The 15,814-nt window shown below is 53.0% G+C and overlaps 1 protein-coding gene across 8 annotated transcripts in view; it reads left to right on the top strand.

The window, feature by feature from the left end:
* Nucleotides 1–15,814, top strand: part of LCOR (ligand dependent nuclear receptor corepressor) — a 735,064-nt gene that overhangs the window by 581,492 nt on the left and 137,758 nt on the right. The gene's annotated exons all lie outside the window — the stretch shown is intronic.

Raw genomic sequence — 15,814 nt, 5'->3', positions numbered from 1 at the left:
TACATGGCAACAATAAAAAAAACACACATAGACTCGCACAACAGTACACGACGACTACCGGCCGCAAAACACCCCAAGCCCAGCCAACGGACCCACCGGGCTGAGGCCGCCAACAGCACATCACTGCTCTCCTGCACTTTCCCAGCTCCTTCCCACTAACCCCCACTCCCTTCCCTTTTCAGAGCGCCAGGGGACCACTTCGGTGGTGATAGTGCGCGGTACAAATGTCCTTCAACATTAACATCCAGCATCCTAAAGACCACCTTTTTTTTTTCTTTTTCAAACATACAGGATATTGGTGAAAAGGTAAAACATGGGGAGCACCACCATCTTGTACAGAGCCACCCTCCCTATAAATAAGAGTTAACTTCTTCCAGAACTGTACAGCGGCCCCTTTCCCAGAGTGTGCGACCCGTTTATAAACTAACATCGCCTCGATGTCATGGAATAACTATCCCAAACACTTAAAGGACTCATGCTCCCACCGAATTCCTCAATCCGGGAGAGTGCCACCTTCTTTTGCATGCAGACCTACCAATGGGAACACGGCTGATTTTTCCCTGTTCATTTGGAACCCTGATAGTTTCCGAAAGTTGTCTAGAATTTCCAGGATGATCGGTGTGTTCAACAGAAGGTTACTTACATGCAGTAAAATATCATCTGCATAAAGCAAAATGTCTCACTCCTCCCACGATATACCAGTTTCCGGGATATATGACCATAAATACCTTAACTGCAACACAATTCAGTCCACTAGCCCGTTTTGCGCTACTGGAAGCAAACTACTGCCATGCCACGCCAACCAGCACTTACAAACTCTGGCATTGCCCTTGTCAGGATTTCGGTCCCCCCAGCACCTGAATAGCGTGATGCAGACCTGCCCAACCCAGCACTGTTAGCGACAGTGCTCCGGCCTCTGATTAGGCCCCATCTCGCAGCACCAATTCCACAATTGCTAAAGCTTCTTGCACCCCCTTCCCCACTGTGAACCTTACTTAAATGCTGCACATCTGCCATTCCCTGCCTTCCGTCCCCCACCCCTTTCCTCCCTCTAGCCCTCCCTCACCTAACACCTCACTGCCCTCCCTGCATACCGCTGCACCTTGTACACGCTAAAAACACAAGTCTGCAGATGACCAATCTCAGTACCTCTCCCCACCTCTGGACCAGCCACACCTTACCCAAACCCCCACCCTTCCTCCCTACCATTGCCCACTTCTCAGCACGCTACAACCTTGAGTCCCAGACTGCACCACTCGCCCCCCCTTGAGCAGCACCCATCGCCACTCCTCTCACTTGCTCTTCTCTGCTCCCAGTCAGCTGCTAAGCCCTACACTGCACCACGCGCTACCACTACCCTGGCTTGTGCTGTGCCACACAAGGAAGCATGCGCCAAATCTGCCACCCTTTGCAACACGAGCCACCGAGGCATTACAAGCAGGACTTGTCCCATTTGGCGGGATCACACTACCCCTGGCTCCAGCCCCTCAAATGTGTTCCACCTTCTCCAGCATGGGGTCTGGCATGGATTCACATGCTCATGAATATTCCCCGTCGTCAGACTGGGAATCCTCGGTAAAGAAAAAATCGGTATCGGTTTCGTTTCTGATCTGTCTTTCTTAGTAACCAATCACTGGTCTCTGGGTCATACTGCCCCCAGCCAATGACTGCCCTCTTCCTAAACCCCGCCTCTGGCAGCCATCCTCAGATTTTTCCCGCACGCTCAAGTTTTGGGAGTCCTCGTGTTTAGCTCTCGAGCTTTGTTCTGCGTTTTTCCGCTTTTTCTAAGAGATTTTCTCATTTTTCGGTCAAATAGAGCCTCAAGCTCCACCGTTTCTACATCCGAACAACGGGGACCTGTTTCGGATTTTCTACGCCCCTCAAGGGTGAAGTTCTCATTGAGTTACGCTTCTTGGAGGAGTCCAGAAGTTTCTGCGGCCTACCCGGACATTGTCCAGGAGAAAGGAAGCACGACGCCCGGAAAGCTGTTCAGGGTTTGCCCTGGATGCCAGCTGCAGAATGTGTTCAAGGAGGACGAGCACTCGAAATGTCTTTACTGCCTTCATGAGGACAAAACGCACGTGGAGAAGGACTGTGCGTTTTATGGGAACATGTCAGAACGGACCATCGGGGACCGACACCTTCGTCTCTCCAACTGGCTGGAAGGAAAGAGCCCGTCAGGTGAGAAGACGAAGTCCGAGCGGTCTTCTAAGTCCTGTGAGGGCGCCCCAGCGACAGGGGCCCAACAGAAGGCAAAGCACAGCGAGTCCGTGGGCACCGGGAGCCCCGAACGGTCGGGCTCCTCGGCTGCCAGGCAGGGCGCATCCTCTCCAGCGCCATCAACCACGAGCCAACACTCTGGCTCATGGAAGAGGAAGGCCGAGAACCCGGCAAAGCTTCTGAAGAGGCCCCGGTTAATCTCAAAGGATCCAGCCGAGGGGGACTGAGGCGGTGACCCTCCCCCCAAGGTGAAGGCCACAGGCCCGCAGAAGGTGGTGAAGGACTTGATTCACCTGGCCCAGGCCTCTATCGAGGAAGTTGCGGTGGCCCTGGCACAGCCTGAGGAGGCTACACCAGTGGAGTCGACCTCAGGGCCCAGAGTTTCCCTGCCACCACAGAGGGAAGCCTCTTTCAGGCCCATCGAGAAGACCCCCATGAAGACCCCAGCGGAAAAAGGGGGGGGGGGCGGTGGCCATTGTGGACACGGACACAGCCTCTGAGGAGGAACTGGTTGCAGTCTTGGAGGGCCTTGACGAGGGCGTCTAAGAGGCCCGGTCCCACAGGAGGGATCCCGACGAAAGGGACGAGCGTGGCGCCGGCGAGGTTCCTAGTCAACCGTTGCGCCTGTCGCTTCCGGAGCTGCAGGACAACTCGGTGGCCATTTTGTTGGCAATACAATCCTTATGTTCGGAGATAAGGACAAGATTGTCCCTACCACCGACGGAGGAGCCGGAACCAGGCCCGACGGAGGAGCCAGAGCCAGGCCCGTCGGGAAGTCACCCAAACAAGAGAAGACGGACCCATCCAGCCCCGCCTTTTCAGCCCTCGCGGCCTGCTCAGCCTTTGCCCACGTCCCCCGTACCTGGGGATGACACGGAAGCAGACACAGCCACGACGGGTACGGATGACGACTGCAGCGATGACGGGACAGAGCTCCCATCGCCTCCAGCCTGGGCTTCCCCGCCCGACGAGATTGGGTCTTTCCACGCTATGATCGCCAGGGCATCTGAGCTTTTTCAGCTCTGCCCCGAAGAGAAGGAAGGTTTCCTTTTCCAACGGCGCGAGGCCAAGAGGAAGACAGTCCTTGCCGTGCCTCTGCTGGATGACATCTGGGACGAGGGTCTCACCCTTCTCAAGAACCTGTCTACGACGCCTGCCAAGAGGTATCGGTACGGAAAGAAGTACCGGGTCCCCGACGCAGCACCTTTGTGCCTTAGGGCGCAACCGACCCCTGACTCGGTCGTCTCAGCGGCGGCCAAGAAGAAAGCAGGGGGGCATCAACGTCAACTTCCCCGCCGGACGGCAAAGGAAAGAAGCTGGATGCAATGAGACGACGAGTTATCTCGTCGGCGGCAACGATTAAGGCGGCCAACGCCCTAGCGATCATGGCCCGCTACGACAGGGAGTTATGGTACAAGATCGCCCCCCTGTTGGACTTCCTACCGGACGACAAGAGGGCTGAGGCCCTGGAGATCTTGCCAGGTGATGACGTGGTGTCGGACCACGCCATTACGGTGGCAACGGACATTGGCGACACCTGTTTCCGCCAGCTAGGCAACATCGTTTGCCTCAGACGACGAGGATGGCTCAATGGAGAAGGATTTCCGCCAGGATGACGTACAAGCCAAGGTTTTGGACATGCCGTTCGACTGGAACAACCTGTTTGGGAAAACAGTGGATGAGTCCCTCCAAGCCATCAAGGTGGACAGCTAAGGGCCTGGGGGTTCTCCAGCAACGAAGGCCGTCCTTTCGGAGCTCCGGAGGCAAGCAGGGTGCCTCCAAGGGATTCAGCGGTGGCTCCTCTACGTACCGCCAAGCGGCCCGCTCCTCCTTGCAGGAAGCCTATAGAGGACGAGGCAAGTCGGGTAGATCCCGCCGTCGTCGCCAAGGAGGCCAACGCAGCAAGGCGTCCTCCAAGCAAGATTGAACCGACCGTGGCATCTGGCCCCCACCGAAGCATCCCGGTGGGAGGCCGGCTGGCGAAGTTCGTCAGCGTGTGGGAGTCCATCTCCACTGACCGTTGGGTGCTGGACGCTCTGGCTCAGGAGCACGCCCTCGAATTAAAAAAAAGTGCCCCCACATTCCTCTCGTGGCCAGAAAAGGAAACCACGTCCCTCAACTGCTGTTGGAGGTAAGGCCGTAGCTCAAGAAAGGTGCCATCAAGCTCATCCCAAAGAGGCTCCGGGGCTCCGTATAATCAAGGTACTTCCTTGTGAAAAAGAAGACGGGAGGGTGGCGACCCATCCTAGACCTGCGACGACTGAACAAGTACATCAAGGCACAGAAGTTCCGGATGGTCACCCTCCAGCACGTGCTGGGACAGCTGGAGGAGGGCGATTTCCTGTCGTCGTCGTATTTGGAGAATGCATACTTTCACATTCCCATTCTAAAAGGACACCGGAGGTTCCTCGGGTTCGTAGTCCAAGGGCGGCACTACCAGTTCATGGCCCTCTCGTTCGGATTGAAGTCGGCACTCGGGGTTTTCACCAAGTGACTCGCCCCAGTGATGGCGCGGCTGTGCCTGCAGGGGATCCACGTCTACCCCTACCTGGACGATTGGCTCATCCGCGCAAGGACAAGGGAGTTTGCCGTAGAACACACGGCGAAGACCGTCCAGCTGCTCACGGACCTGGGGTTCTCCATCAACTTCCCCAAGTCCCACCTGGTCCCCTCTCAAGTCGCACTGTTTCTGGGAGCCAAGCTTGACACAGTGGCGCGTCTGGCCTCGCCGTCGGAGGAAAGGACAAAGGCCATCCTAGGCAAGGTGCAGCGTCTGCTGGCCACGGACGTGGCCAGAGTAAGGTCCATCAAGTCCCTCCTCGGGATGATGTCCTCTTGCATTTATCTCGTGCGCCTCTGCAGGCTTCGGATGCGCCCTCTACAGGAGTTCTCGACGCCCGCTGGATTCAAGCGATTGGCAGCTTCGAGGAAGGATCCCTCAACGAGACCTTCCGACAAGCGATCCGGTGGTGGGCACCCGCGCTAATCTAGCGGCGGGGACAGACTTTCAGACCCCGGCCCACCAGGTGACTGGTGACGACGGATGCCTCCCTGGAGGGGTGGGGAGCCCACACCGGAGATCTTCACGCCTGTGAAGAGCACTTCTTTGATAAGTTGTTAACGCTCATGTGGTCCCCGCAGATGGGTAGCATCTTGAGTCATCATCCGGGACATGCTACCTCAGCAGCCAGTGCCAGCACCGGTGCCAGTACATCCGTAGTCACCCAGTGGAAGCACTCCACTCCCTCAGCCTTCTTCACCACCCGCCACGCTGGTCGGCACAAGTGTGCCTCTTCCCGTGCTGGCTGCCCATGCCAAAGGACACTCGCCTTTAGTCCCGACAGACCCTCCAGACGTGGAAGATCAGCAAGACACTGATGAAGAGTAACAGGACACGCCTTCCTCGGCTAGGTTTCATGGCCGGATTGCTGGCCTTGCGGAATATCTGGGCATCCGTGAGCCGCAAAAGGCACAGCCACAAGCAGGTGTCCTGGCAGAGGTCTTCTCCATCCGTGCAGACTCCAGATCTGGTATACCTCTGCAGAAGGACGTGGAGGCCCTGGCTGAAAAAGGATGGGTTAAGCCACACTCCACAAAGCCAGTTAGCAAAAAAAACTGGATGCAAAGTTTATGCAGGTGGAGGGCGACACGCTTCTCCTTGTCTGTTCACTCCCAGCCCCTATCCTCAGTAATCGCAGCCACGTCCATGTACTGCAAGCCACAGGGGTAATCGGCCAACACTTCCAACTAAGTGCTGTTGGACAAGGATGAACAGATCCTAGAGGCCTATGACATGAAGGTTTACTCGAACGCGGGGCTTCACCTCAGACAGGCCAATGCTGACACCATTTTGGCTGCAGGAAATCGCTGACTTCCTCAAGGACATCCCAACCTACAAGCAAGCCGCATTCAAAGGGGGGGGGTGGCTTGTTTGACACTACCACAGCCAAGGAGCTCGAAAAAAAGAAAAGCAGCCTCAGACGGCCAACTCTGTGACCATTTTCACCAAGTCAGCAGCCAAGAGCTTTGGTCAAGGGCATGCTCGGACTGATAGATCGCAAACATTTGGCTTTTTTCAGGGCTTCCAAGACCGGGCCAGGCAGCCAGACCAATCCCCCAGTCCACATCGGTGGAAGCAACATAAGCCATCACACAAGGGGTTCTTCCAGTCCCCCTCCCAGCCCTCACCCGCCAAGAAACAATGACTGGATGCGTCAGATCCACAGCACCCCAGTGGGGGGGGGGGTTGCCCTCCACAGTCAGGCCTCGCGGACACTGTTTTTGGACCATTGGGTGGTTTTGGTGGTCTCTCAGGGCTTCAGGTTCCCATTCCTTCTCCTCCTGCAGCCTAAACAAACCCTGGTGGTGTTGGGTTTCCTGTGGGATACACAGACAGTTGATATCCCCCACAGAGGAAAAAGTGGCAGCTATCAAGGCGGCAGTCGGGTACTTCCTCGGCAAAACAGTGACCACAGCCTGGTGGTATCAGCACCTGTTGGGCACCATGGCCGCATGTCTCCTGGCGGTGCCTCACACCAGGCTGAAAATGAGACTACAGCTGTATTTTTTAGCCTCTTGGGGGCCAGAGACTGGGGCACAGTTAGTGCCGATTTCCATACCATCTCGCCTGCACCAGGACCGCCAATGGTGGAGGCAGTACGACAACCTCATTGCATGCCGGCTGTCCAGCCAAGGCAGCCCATACGGTTACAACAGACTCCTCCCTCCGGTGTTGGGGGGGCCACCCTCGGCAGCCATGCTGTGCATGGGATCTGGTCGGAGGAGCAACAGAACCATATCAACTGGTTGGAAAGGATGGCCATCTGGCTCCGTTTCTTCCAATGGTCAAGGGCAGTGCAGTACGCATTCTGCCAAACAACTCCACCTGCATGTACTACCTCAACAAAAAGAGGGCACCAGGTCCCCTCCTTGTACAGACTTGCCATCAGCATTTGGGAGTGGGTCATCATTCACAGCATATGGATCTCAGCAGTTAGTCTCCCGGTGGAGTCCAAACTGGAGACAGACAGACTCAGCAGGCTGCGTACCGACAATTAGGAGTGAGAGCTCATCAAGCAGGACCTTCAGGACATTTTCAGCAAATATGGACACCTTCACATAGGCCTGTTTGCAACCGAGAACAACCACAAATACCTGCAGTTTGCATCCTGGCGGGCCGGGGCCAAGGCTCCATGTGGGACGCATTGCTAATGCAAGGCATAAAATAAGCAGTGTCGCGTAGCCATTTGCTATGCAATTCGGTAGGTCTGCTAATCAAATGGACACTTGTGTAGCAGAGTTGGCTATTTAAATTGCCCTCTTCAATGAAGAGCACAGCTCGCCCTGCATTCCTCTTGCCTTTGGTGCTCTCTTCACCCTCTTTTCTCTGTTCACTTCAAGTGCTAATCGAGAGAAAGTGCAGCAGTAATCATCTCCTCCACTCTGAAGTACCAAAGGCGTGTGTGGGAGTGCTAGGCAAGAATGTATTTATTAAATTGCAAACTAGAAGTAATCAGCATGATACTTTTTATTATGCTTTCTGTATCCGTTCTGGCAAAGACCAGTATGTGTCAAATTCATTTTTTTTAAACAGTCATGCAATTCTATTCCTAAAATGTAAGTTGCTACATAATGCATAATTACAATATTGATGCTGTTAAACACTGCATCATCTCATGCTTTACAGTAAAGTTTAGGTTGGTGTATCTGAATTTCATAGTGCCAACCATATTTAATTTTGTTGGACGATGCATCATATTGACAAGGGACCACTTTTGAAAATGTACATTATCAAATGCTTTCGATTGCAAACCTAGTTCTGTAACCTGCAGGTTGCATACATCTTGCAACTGGTGTGCAGCTCATGAGCGAACCCATACTCCTTGACATTCTATGTTCTCACCCTGTTGCTTCATACCAGGTACCCTGAAAGGGAGATGACCACAAACTACAATATTCCACCTAGTTTGTCAGTTCTATGTCTGATACGCAATCCACTCTGCTTAGTCTTTATTTCCTCTTACATGATGAATACACAAAGCGAACTAGATGCTTACGCAAAGTAGTGATCAATGGTTCCATCCAGTCTATCTACAGATCTACTGCAATGCCGAACACTGAAGTTAGGCTCCAGAGCTCGCTTTGCATTATGATTATATTATATATTACCACCTGCAGGAGACAACTAGCCAAACTGTTTTCAGAGCCTTTTTTATCATATCTATTTATTTGTGTCCATTGATGCAGATAACCTATTACATTTTACAGACACTCATCTATGGCTCAGTCTTTTCGCCTACTTGCACAGTCGAGTAGATTTTATGAAGGGCGAGCTGCATTTACCAGACCTATTTGAAACTTTTATTTAACATACGTCAAACACAAGTTCACTGTGCATGGCTGGATTCTGGGTGGCAGCAGTGTGCCAAACAAACTGGGTTTATAGTGACATGCACCATTTTACAGAAATCGCATTTTAAATGTGTTGTCCTCTGTTGCTATGGGTCGAGTGCATTTCTCTTAGGTTGAATAGGTAAACTAAGTTACCCGACCTGCAGGTCTAGCTGAAGTTTAAAGAATTTGAAAAGCCTCACTCCTCTCACTAATGTCTTATTTCAGCAGTATGCAAAACTTCTGTATTATTGCACATTTCATGTCTTGGGTAGAAATAACTTCTGATCACATTAACAATATTAGTACAACATTGCTAATCAAATGGGTCGGTTTGCTAATCAACCATTTTTTAATTAGCAAACTCTTCTAATCAATTTTTGAAAACTAATGTATGCCTTGCTAATGCAGTGGAACGGAATGTGGGCCTTCAAGTTCCCTCCGACCCCCCCCCTTCCCCCTGCTGCACAAGGTCATTCACAAAAACAGAGCATCTCGGCATCTGTGGCTAATACTAATGACTCCACAGTGGCCGTCCAGGCCCTGGTTCTCGGACCTTTGACAGATGGCGCATCACCCCCTCGGTCCCTCTTCCCTTGGCGCAGGACCCTCTCCTGACCCAGCAGGAGGGAGCAGTGACTCGCCCCTCCGTGGAGAGGTTAGCCTGGTTCCTGAGCAGATAACGCTCAAGCACCACCATGTCTCTGGATAACCTTGAAATCATCCAAGGAGCCAGGCTATATTGCAAGCAATACAAGAGCAAATGGACCAGGTTCTGCTTCTGGGCCAGAAACGCAGGAGTGGACCCACTAATGTTCACTCTGGATCAGGTACTTTCATTCTGAGTGCATCTAGCTCGGACATACCTGGTGGCCATAGACACCTTTTAGAAGCTCGGACACAGATTCTTTCTCTGCGTACAACCCTGTGGTGAAAAGACATCTGGTGCGGTTGACAAGGCTGTTTGCGCCTGTCAGGTGCTGGCACTCAGTCTGGGGCTTCAATGTAGTCCTCGGCATGCTTGCGCATAATCCATTCGAACCCTTGTGGGCTGTAGACATCAGGTTGGTTACAATCAAAACAGCTCTCCTTGTGAGACTCAAGTCAGCATGCAGAATTAGCGGAATTAAAGCTCTGGTGGTGACAGAACCATACACTACATTTAATTGAGACAAAGTGGTGCTACGCACTCATCCTGCATTTCTCCCTAAGGTGGTCGCCTGATTCCACATCAATGCTGAAATCGTACTTCCAACCTTCTTCCCTAGTCCTTCGGACGAGGCAGAGAAGATGCTTCACTGTCAAGACTTCAGGCGAGCATTGAAATTCTACCTGGATAGGACAGTGGATTTCCGCAAGGCAGAGGCTCTTTGTCCCATTCGGCAGATCTAGGCCAGGCGGGCAAGCGTCCAAGGATTCTATAACCAGATGGATGGTCTTGGCCATTCAGGAAGCGTGCAGCATAGTTTTCCCTAAGGACATGCTCGCTCACGCGATCAGGGCCAAGCCAACAGTGGTCACTTTCCAAAGACATGTACCATGGCAAACAATCAGCAGGGCGGTCACATGGGCCCCCATCAGCCTTCTGCAAACATTACTGCTTGGATGCCAGTCCGCCGTCTGATGCAGCTTTTGGACAAACGGTGCTGCGAAACTTGTTCGGATAAGAATAGCAACAGGACTCCTCCCCAGGGCTTCTATTCAGTGGTAATCGCCCATACAGGATGGAGGAAAGGCAACGGGACGTAGGAGTAATTACAAGTTACTCACCAGAGTGACTAACATACTCCTAGTCCATAATCCCCTTTCCTCCATACGTCCTTCCCCCTAAAATAGAGCAGCGTCCATAGGCCGATTAAAGCAGCCGACTAGTAAAAGGGGACTGAGGTGTGGCGCCAGTGGGCAGGGCATGGGAGCGCATACTCCCGGGCCACACCCCTGCGCGCATCTACATTTAAAGGGAAAGACAATTTTTTCTGGAGAAAAGGTTCTGTTCCTGTCCCTCGTGAGGGAAACCCTTACAGGATGGAGGAAAGGGGACTATGGACTAGGAGTACGTTAGTCACTCCGGTGAGTAACTTGAAATTTCTGGCACCCCCTTCACACACTACTCCTCAGCCCACGTAAGCACTGCAGAAGAGGAGGCTCACCCTCCCATGTGTTGGTTCCCACTTTTTATTGAATCTACGGGCTAGAACCTCATACCTTTTGTCCTCCTCTTTATAATCGTAACCTACCCACCAATAGTTGATGCCAGAGTGGCTAGACTGCTCCCGCACAAGCCCACTCCGACACTGAGTTGCTTCACACCCCCAGTGTCACCAAACCACCATCTAAAGCCCTCAACTGTACCCTAATCCGCGTAAGATCATTAGGAGCACATGCCATCAATGTCCACAACATCATAGACTTCCACCTAGACCTACTAGCCTCGACGAAATCCTGGCTTCAGAGGGCCTCCGGCCCACTGATGTCTAGCCAGCCTTCCTAATTACTCCATCTTTAGGGTCAACAGAATCAATGACTCTGAAGGAGGCAAAATCGCCAAATCCTGACTGCAGCTTCGAGCCATCTCCATTCCGCCCACCCCGGATATGAAATCCTTCTTCCTAAACTTAGCATTGACTCTCAATCCACCTACAACCTGCTTTTACTGTATTGCAAGCCCAATTGCAAAAGCATCCCAGACATAGATATCCTGCCCCTAATCCCCCCCCCCCCCCCTCTCTCCTCAAACCCGCAACCAAATTTGTAATCCCTGGGGTACTTCAACCTTGGCTTTAAGGACAGGACTGATCACAAAGCCACAGCTCCATCGCAAGCATTAGGGGACGTGAACTTCACCCATTGGATCTCATCTCCCACCCACGCCAAAGGTTGTATCCTGGGCTGGGTTCTCTCAGCCTATGTTACCATTGACATCACAGCTATCAACTCAGTAGCTTGGTCAGACTATTCCCTCATAGACTGGCATAATCCCTCTATAAACCTCCCACCTCCTGTAACGCTCACCTGGTTCGCACGGAGGCGCGGCGTCGAAGGCGCAGAACTCTGAAGATGGACAGGAAGGGCCCCTCTATTCTGGCTTCCCTGGCTCGTTGGATACCCTCCTGTGCGTGAAAAGGGAGTATTACCAACTGTGGAACAATGCTCAAGCCTCCCACTCCCTTCCAACCCTCCACGATACCTCCTCCACGATTCCCCGTGAAGCCTCACCTTAGGGTTTGGAAGGATGAGCTCTCCATCCTGCTTCTGATGCAGGGGCGCGTTGAAACCCAGTTACTTCACTGGATTGAGGATTGATGGGAGTTCAGGTAAGCTTGACTGTTCAGGTAAGGCGCTGTAAAAGTTCTGTTCAAAAGTTCAAGCTTAATGATAATGTTCGTTGTCTAATTGCAGCAAGCGCTAATGCTTATGTCTTTTTCCCCATAGGGGCCGGGGTCCGGAGATGCCAGGAAGCGGCAGGACCCGAAATGCAGTGGGAATAATCCAACAGGTAAGACTTAAAAGGAAACTGAGTTTTCCTTATTCCTTTTCTCCCTCTCACCTTTGTTCTTGTCTTTTTTCCTCTAGGCGCCGGGGCGTAGCTGAATCCGGAAGATCGCTGCTGAAGATGGAAGCGCCTTGCAAAGGTGAGTAAAATGCAGCGCTGCAGCGATCGAAACAAAATGCCTTTAAAATGATGTCTTCCTTTTCAGGGCCGTTGGAGAAATGACTCCGGGATGCAGATTTAGCAGGTAAGGGCTTTTCTTCTCCTATTCTCTTCCTTTCTCCCCTTGCAGGTGTTCCAGGGTGCTGGCAGGCGTGGCTGAAGTCAGGATGCAGGAGCTGATAAGGTGAGCGTCCAGCTGCTAGGTGCAGAACAACGCGAAGCACGTGTGGCTGTTCGGGTGGGGTTTAAATAGCCTTGGAAGAAGTTCCTGGTATGTATCCTTCCACCAATCAGGTATGTATCCTTCCCCGACCACACCCGGGTGATGAAGTAGTCCTACAGGTAAAGTAGTCCCATTCAGGCCTCAAGAGGGCCTGGATGAAGCAGCAAGGTCTGCATCAGGTAAGTGTGCACCCAAGCACTTAAACACATATCCTCTTCTATGAGCCTGGCGCCTAAGGCGCCAGGACTGGGGTCCGCTATGAGCCTGGCGCCTAAGGCGCCAGGACTGAGTCCAAAGGGCCCCGACTTGGGCCCACTGAGACTTCCCTGGGGAAAATGATGTCTGCCTCTGGGGTTGCTGGGCCCGGCCTGGCTCCTTGGAGGTAGGCATCATGACACCTCCTTTGAGCCCAATACTAATCCATAACAACCGTAAACTCACTCTCGAGCTGCTCAATCCCACACTCCAGACACTCCTGAACTCTCATTCACTTCCAGGCAACAAGAGCCCCCTTGACCTAGCCAACGTCTATCATCAATGCCTTCTCCTCGCTATGAACCAGCATGCCCCCATAAAATCAAAACAAATCAACACTTGGTTTATAGAAGATCTTATTACCCTATGCAGAAACAAGAACCCTTGAACACCTCTGGCGTGAACACCCCACCCCAAGCAATAGCAAAACTCTCTACATTGCCACCAAAGTCTATAAGAAAGCGATTGTTGCACTCAAAACCAACTCTTACAATACTGGAATCTTCAAAGCTGCCTCCAAAACTAAAGAGCTCTTCTATATCGTGAAGAGTTGGAGAACCCTTCACCTACAATCCCCCTGACAAGATGCCCTCGCCAACAAAATGGATTCTCTAGTAATCAAAATTTAAACTAAAAAAGCCATGCTAGCTGCTAAAGCTATCGCACCCCAGGATACTGCGTATCCCCAAGTGGCCCTGGTGTTCTCTCTCCTTTGACCTTCTTCCAAGTCACACAAGAGGCAGTCCTATCTCCGTTCTAGGTCAAACAACCTTTTAAAAAGAAATGATAAAAAAAATTTAGAAAGACCGCTCTGAGAACCCTCGGAGCAGTCTTTCAAAAAACTTACTGGAAATGCCAAGCTGACCGAGATGGGTAGGGGAAGATGGCTTACACAGGGGTGTGTTTGTGTGTGTGTGAAAGGGGACAGTTTTCTTGTGAGGAGGGGATTGAGGGGGGAACGAGAGTGTCTGTTTGTTGCTCATTATGAAAACGATGGAGGGACTTCTGTTGTCCCTAAACCCACAGATGTTGCTGCTGCTCATGGGCCCAGGGATGAGGTTACCTTTGGTTGATTCCAGGCATCGCTTGTCTTCTATGAAGAAACTCCCCACCGTAGATTTTAATTGTGGTCATAACCTCCTTTTGTTAAGTCTCTTTCTCCAGCATGGGGTCTGGCATGGATTCACATGCTCATGAATATTCCCCGTCGTCAGGCTGGGAATCCTCGATAAAGAAAAATCAGTATCGCGTTTCGTTTTTGATCTGTCTTTCGTAGTAGTAACCAATCACTGATCTCTGCGTCATACTGACCACAGCCAATGACTGCCATCTCCCTAAGCCCCGCCTCTGGCAGCCATCTTCAGATTTTTACCGCACGTTCATGTGTTGGGATCCTCGTGCTATAGCTCTCGAGCTGTAGTGCGTTTTTGCGCTTTTTCATAGGAAAATTCTCTTTTTTCGGTCAAAAGAGCCTCAAGCTCCACTGTTTCTTTATCCGATCAACAGAGACCCGTGTCGGATTCCACTACGCCCCTCAAGGGTGAAGATTTCGTCGAGCCCGCTTTTGGAGGACTCCAGAAGTTTCTCAGGCCCATCTCGGACATGGCCCAGGAGAAGGGAAGCTCGACACCCGGAAAGCTGTTCGGGGTCTGCCCTGGATGCCAGCTTCAGAATGTCTTTAAGGAGGACGAACACTCCCTTTGCCTCTACTGCCTGCATGAGGACAAGACGCACGTGGAGAAGGACTGCAATATGTCGGAGCGGACCATGAAGGACCGCCATCTGCGTCTCGCCAACTGGCTGGAAGGGAAGAGCCCGTCAGGCGAGAAAGTCTGAGCGGTCTTCTAAGACCTTTGAGGGCGCCCCGGCGACGGGGGCCCAACAAAAGGCCAAGCAATGCGAGTCCGCAGGCACCGGGAGCGCCGAACGGTCAGGCTCAACGGTTGCCAGGCAGGGCGCATCCTCCCCGGCGCCATCAACCACGAGCCAACGCTCTGGCTCGGGTAAGCGGAAGGCAGAGCACCCGGCGAAGCTCCTGGAGAGACCCCGGTCGAGCTCGAAGGCCCCATCAGAGGGGGAGCGAGGCGGTGACCCTCCCCCCCAAGGAGAAGGCGGTGAGCGCACCTAAGGTGGTGAAATCCTTGATCCACCCTGCCAAGGCCTCTATCGAGACAGTCGCGGCGGCCCTGGCTCAGCCTGTGGAAGCTACACCAGTGGAGGCGACTTCGGGGCTCAGTCTCCCTGCCACCGCGGAGGGAGTCCTCTTTCAAGCCCATCGACAGAACCCCCGTGAAACCTTCGGAGAAGAAAAAGGGGCAGGAGGTCGTCGTGGATTCGGCCTCAACCTCTGAAGAGGAGCTGATCGAAGTCTTAAGCCCACGGCATTGGCGTGGAAGAAGACCAGCCCGTCGGGAGGGACCCCGACGTAGGAGACGACGAGAACGCCGAGGGTGCCGACGAGGCTCCTGACCGCCCGTCGGAATCCCCTCAACCAGTGCCGCAAGACAACTCGGCGGCCATTTTGTTGGCTATACAGTCCTTCTGCTCAGAGATAAGGACGAGATTGCCGTTACCACCAACGGAGGAACAGCTCCTGATAGGGGGACCCGGAGCCAGGCCCTTCTGGGAGCCCTCCTCCTAAGAGGAGAAGGATTCATCCTCCACCTCCTTTTCAACCATCGCGCCCTGCTCAGCCCTCCTCCCCGTCCATGACCCGTGGGGATGATACGGGGACGGACACGGCCGCGACGGGTACAGACGACGAGGTTTACGACGAGGATCTTCCATCGTCACCTCCTCCCCGGGCTTCCCCGCCCAACGAGATTGGATCGTTTCATGCCATGATCGCCAGGGCATCCGAGCTTTTCCAGCTCTGTCCGGAAGAGAAGGAAGGTTTCCTTTATCAACGGCGCGAGACCAAGAGGAAGATGGTCGTCGCTGTACCTCTACTGGAGGATATCTGGAATGAGGGTCTCGCCCTCCTCAAGAACCCATCCACAACGCCTGCGAGTAGGGATCGGTACGAGAAGAAGTACCGGGTCCCGGACGCGGCTCCCTTGTGCCTTTGGGTACAG

This window comes from Ambystoma mexicanum, chromosome 8 (genome assembly GCF_040938575.1).
Source record: "Ambystoma mexicanum isolate Mex_15411 chromosome 8, UKY_AmexF1_1, whole genome shotgun sequence".
NCBI classification, from domain to species: Eukaryota; Metazoa; Chordata; class Amphibia; order Caudata; family Ambystomatidae; genus Ambystoma; species Ambystoma mexicanum.
The sequence above is the reverse complement of the archived record's forward strand: the minus strand, read 5'-3'. Positions and strand labels throughout refer to the sequence as shown.